At 37.9% G+C, this 5,853-nt stretch overlaps 1 long non-coding RNA gene across 1 annotated transcript; it reads left to right on the top strand.

The window, feature by feature from the left end:
- Positions 1-631: 631 nt before the first annotated feature.
- Positions 632-4,454, top strand: LOC105266483 (uncharacterized). The gene is made up of 4 exons (XR_892173.1): positions 632-646; positions 1,143-3,417; positions 3,589-3,643; positions 3,728-4,454. It is a non-coding gene; the product is annotated as an uncharacterized lncRNA (long non-coding RNA).
- The last annotated feature ends 1,399 nt before the right edge of the window (positions 4,455-5,853 follow it).

Here is a 5,853-nt window from a genome sequence, read left to right as displayed (position 1 = left end):
TTAGTATTACAAGTTCAGTGTTTTTTCCTATAACAATCATCTATATCCTTTGAAATAGCAAGTATTTCATTATATCAAAAACGAAAGCTCCTTAAGATATTGCGGATTCCGTTGTAAATGAGACGAGTGCGGGACAGTAGTCATTATTCAATTAATTAAAAAAAAAAATTTGAGAAAAAAAAATTTGACCAGAAACTCAAAGGGTGAGCCAATTTAAATTATGAGTTAACCAGTAAAGCAAACTCTAGTCCGCTGATTGGGACATCCCGTGGCTCTCGAGCTCAGGACTCCCACCAGTCGCGTCTAGAAGAGCAGTAGAAGAACAGTCCATCCCACGTATACCTGGCCCACATGGGGGCGAGGGAGAACAAACCCCGGGGAGACTAGAGATGGGTGTATCGTCTTCATTCCGATAAGATCGGTCACCCGTCAGCCCCTTCCGGTCATCCCTACATTCCAAAGTCTGAATAATGGAATGTAAATTTTAATCCTGAACTTGATTCGTAGCAGTATCGCTCTATTTCAGATTAAACTAAGTTACAAAACGGTAATATGCGTAACAGTAGATAAACATATTAAACACAGAGTGATCAAAAAACACGTTTACACTGCTCGAATGTCAACACAAGACTCCCAACAAAAATAGGTAAATATGTTAATTAAGGGTCTCGTCTATTTTTCACCACCACGAGAAGAAACATTATCTTTATATTATATACAAAATTCATACATGAAAACAAAATTTAGATGTCGGAAAATCGATTAAAGTGACATGGACGTACCTGGCCATATCAGCCATATTTTAAAACCAACCAGGACCCTCTAAGTTGAAGTTCTGGAGATTTGAAGTGGAATATTCAAAAGACAAAAAGACTTGAGCTTTCTTTGTTTTCTTTTTTCAAAAGTAAAAATAATGAATTTCTAGTTGAGATAAGATTCAATTCATCTCATTGGACGCAGGAAGAGTTATAGATAATAAAAAAATTTAAAAATTTGTTGTATATTCTCAATAAAAACTATAATCTCTGAAATTCAATAAAAAGAGGGGCGAGGTTCCTAATCTACATGTTTATCCAAAAATTGATAAACCATAAGAGCGTTTTGTAGTTCACAGTTATTTAATTATCCAATTATTCGTGCAGGGGGGTTGATTCCGGATGAAACAGGTTTGGACCCCTGTTCCACTGTAAGATGCACAGCTACCACAACCTGTGTCATCATCCAAGTCAAGTGCTTCACATTCCCTTGTCCTGGGCAGGCTCGATGTTCTCTGAATTCATGGACATCGTAAAGGATGAAGTGCTGACCTCCTGATTCCCTTGAACTACTACCTAAAAAAATGTAATTTTGAAAATATAAAACTATCCATTATATTATGATGATTATAGTGATGAAGTATAGTGGTGTGCAGACGGCGAGAACAATATTCGAAAAATGATGATTACGTAACGTTACTTTTACGTAATCGTGGGATGACCTTGCTTTTCGGGAGAAAGCGCTAATAGTGCCGTAAGAAATTTCTTAGCGAGCACAAATTTTCATGGAAATTTCAGGACAATTTTTAGAATTCCTACAGTACTTTTCCCTAAAAATCAAGATCGCCCCACATTAATGTAAAAGTTTCGTAATTTTTGAGTATTGTTATTTCAGCGTGGAGGATCTTTTTCTAGACATTGAAGTCATTGGAAATTATAACAATGTTAAAACTCAATATGATGTAGTCAAGATATTTACTTAAAAACGAGATCCTGATATAACATTCACTCAATTTGCATTATTAATTCAGTGTCGGTGGCAGAATAGTTTGTAACACACATATGTATGACTTGCATTGATGTCAGCATTTACTTCCAGCAGCAGATGATATAGTTATTATGGTGAAGAAGCTTCAATACACAAAAATTTAATTCGTATTCTTGTGGTAATAAGAAAAGGTAATAGATTGGTTATCAAGAGCTTTTAAGACGCTAATGTGACAAAATATCCAATTTAATCTCAATTTAGATGGGGAAATTCGATATCGTTACCAGTACTTACTAGTTCCTGTAATTGGTTGTCATTTACTCTTGGGCTTCGATTTTTTTTTATTTCAGAAGTTCTCCTATATCGGAGTTTTTTTATTCTTTAGAAGAACATGATTAGTATTTTATCATTTCGAAGAGGACTTTTCTTTCATCGAATATGAAATATTATTGTCCGAATCTGCTTTAGTTAAAGTCAAGTTCAAAAGCCGAGACAGAAAAAAAAATTACAAATAATTATATATAACACATGGACATTCGGGCTGCAAACCACTGAACTATATAAAGTCGGATCAAGTAAATCAGCCGAATGTTCTCGTCTGTTTTTTTTTGTGCACTTTCAAATGAATGAACGACTTTTCACTCGGCTAGTTTAAATGCCAATATTTCAACTCTCGGTGATGATTTGAATTTCTATCTCACTCATTTTCCTTATGTGCGCAATTGAAGAAATACCCTGTGGATGGTCAACTTCATATAACAGTTTCACCTCCCAAACCTACCCATGGACCGATAGACCGATAAAAAAAATATATTGCACTTTGTTTTAAGTCCTCTATAAAATGTTCAAGTATCATAAAAATCGGGGAATGACCCTATCTATAGTGTTCCTTGTCAGTGCTACCAGGGAAAAAATATAATAGAATACATAATTCGAATTTACCGAATCAATTAATCTTTCGGAAACCGTCGAACGGAAGTCTAGACACTAAGAATCATCGGAATGAATAAAAAAAATTCCTCTATGATGCTTGATTAATGGGCGCCATGTCGGTCAAGATTTTCCACTAGTTTATCCTGTATCTGTACGTGGGATACAACTCCTGGAGTACAATGCGATATAATTGGAGAAGAAGTCCGAATAAGGTATACATGAAAAAAAAACCTTAGAATCAATGATACAGTATATTTAAAACAAATATATTAATAAACTCATTTAAAGTTTTTCTTCCCGCAACCAAACTACCAAAAAATTCACATAAAGCAAGGTCTCCTTTTGGAGTATTAAACGAATTCACTTTATTATTTTTAGAAAAATGCACTGATGCATTCACATTGACGTAAATGTAGTGTTTATTAATTTAATTTCTAGTTCTTTTTTCATTTCTTTGCAAAACAATATGGCAAATCAGCGATTCTCTTATCTTCGCGATTCAGGTTGTAATAACATTATCATAAAACGAGACCCGATAAAGAATATCAGGAACTGCTGTCATATAAAAGCGATCGCATTTATAAATTTTTATTCATATTGAAGTACATCGATTTTTTTTTTCTAAAAAAAAATCAACGAATTATTCTCTGCATTATGAAGATTATCTCCATTTTCGTGATCATTGGGATGGTTTTGATGGCTGTTAATGGACAGCGTTTTTGCCGAGGTCGAGGAGGAGTGGTAAGTCGGCTTAAATTGATCCAAATTATTATATTACATTTTTGAAAACATTCACTATTTATAAAACACGATCAGTTGTTATGTAGAAATGAATGGATTTAAAAGTCAACATGAAATTTTGTAATATGACATTCAACGCGGATAATTACAAAAAAATTTTGACCGTTCCAGTGTTCGACCCCTCGCCAATGTTGTGCTCGTCTTTGCCGCATGGGTCGCTGTCTATGTATGTGAACATTTTTATAATTTAAAGTCTTTGATTCAACGTCTTAATCACTAAATAATTCATTGAATTTTCTTTTTCAATTAGAAATCCTTCCAGACGTGTCTCTGCTAGTCTAATGTGTAGTGAAAGACTATCTACACGGTAACATCCATATAGCTAAGACGATGGAAAATACCAGCTCTCAAGGACTCTAATGATTTTCCATTAATATTAATAAATGCTAAATCAATACTAACCAATTTGATGAAAATTTCAAAAACCCAGACTGTTCGTTACTGTTGTTCCCGTTAATGGGACAGATGCAGAAAATCGCTTCAAGGATTTTAGTACCAACCGACGAAAAACCACATTAATCAAGGGAAAAATCAAGGAATAAAAAACCATGTAACTGAAAATACGTTTTTGCAGTGACAACCGACTTTTAGCAACGAGGAAGTGCTGAACTCCAACCCGAGAACGAAATTCTTATAATCAATACGTTAATTATTTCTTAGATCTATAATCCGTTTAAAAAACTGAGGGATACAGAGTTTCATACCTATAGCAGGAATTAATGCCAGTGGATGAACAAAAAAACAAAATATTTCCGATACTAGAAAAAGACGTGCTCATGTCTCGCTCTTGAGGGTTCAGTGGAAGTTATACCTTAGAAGTCGAAAATGAAAAGAATATACTTTAGATACTTATTTTGGCTGAATATGAAATTTTTGTTCATTATTTTAATTGTACAATTTTCTGAGTAAATAATTTTTTACAATTTTATTGTCTCGCTGACTTCCTAAATAAAGTCGTAGTGTTTTCCATGATCATATATCAGAAAGAGCTACATACAACTGTCCATGGTATTCTTTGCATTTTGTGTTATTGTAGTTATTGCTTACATGTATCCCAAAAAAATTAGGCTTTAGGCTTTTGGTGGTGAAGCGTTCCTTTTACAGGGTGAGGAAATGCAAGCAGCTCTTTAGCCAGCTTTTCCATAGGTTCAGGTAGAAGGGTCCTGGTATGCCTGGTTCCCCCTGCAGAGCGCCATCACTCTACAACCCCTTTCTCCCCTGGTTTTCCTTAACAGAGTCTATGTGTACACCCACCCAGCTCCTTCCCAGACGCTCAGTAGCCGCAACCTGGCCGCCGAGATCCGCACTACCCCCATTATGTCGGGATGTGGTGGCTGAGGGAAGAGCAGTGCCTCCAGTGGAAAGGTGGGGGTCATTCTAAGTGCCCTCGTAATACCCAGCACCGCGAATCTGCCTATTTTGTGTGCCGAACCATCAACCGACAGCAGCGTACGTCAGCTGCGGGACCATTATGGTCGTGTAGATCCACTTCACTATCTTTGGCCTTAGTCCCCATGTATTTCCGAACATTCTCCTGTAAGCCCGTAAGGCCGTAATGACCTTGTTTGCCTGCAAGGCAAATGTTTCATGGCATGTGTTTCCTCCAGCTGAGCCTTCTGTCGATCCATACCCCCAAGTATTTTACATCTTCAGAAAAGCCCAGTTCTGTGCCATAAATAGAGTAGGGTCTTACGCCACTCTTTCTATGGATGGAGTGCACCATCTCTGTCTTGCCTGGGTTGAACCTGAGAGTATGAATGGTGCGCCACCTTTGCACATAGTCCTCAGGTGAACCATGCCCTCCCTCCTGCTAGTTACGAGTAAAGCCACATTATCAGCGTATCGAACGACCTCAAGTCCTAGTCCTTCGAGTCCAGCTAAGAGCCCGTCCACGACGAGAAGCCAGAGCAGAGGTGAGATGACTTCTCCCTGTGGGCAACCCCTCCCCGGCAACGCTCGCACCGTACTGTCCCCGAGTGAGGAATAGACCGTTCTGATTCGGAGCATGGCGGTAATCCATCCGATGATCGATTCATCGATCCCAAAGGATGGCGTCGCCTCATCCACGATGTCAGAGGTGTTATCAAAGGCCCCCCTGCTCTCTCAATCCTCCCCACCAGACTGTCCAAGTTTCAGGTGATCTGCCAGCGTGGTACGCGTGTTGTGAGATGCTGATAGGTTTTACCTTTAGCACTTCCTCCTTAATGTGCCTATCAACGAGCCTCTCCAGCAGCTTCAGCAGGAAACGCCTAGGATACGCCTAGGCGTGGTCATAGCTGCATTTAACCGGTTTGGGATAAACCCAACCTTGACTTCCCTCCATCTTTTATGTTCCATTGCTATAGCGTACCTTTTAGCGAAATCTCATTGAGATAT

The sequence above is a fragment of the Fopius arisanus genome, unplaced genomic scaffold (genome assembly GCF_000806365.1).
Source record: "Fopius arisanus strain USDA-PBARC FA_bdor unplaced genomic scaffold, ASM80636v1 scaffold00038, whole genome shotgun sequence".
NCBI lineage: Eukaryota > Metazoa > Arthropoda > Insecta > Hymenoptera > Braconidae > Fopius > Fopius arisanus.
This window is presented reverse-complemented; position numbering and strand designations above follow the sequence as displayed.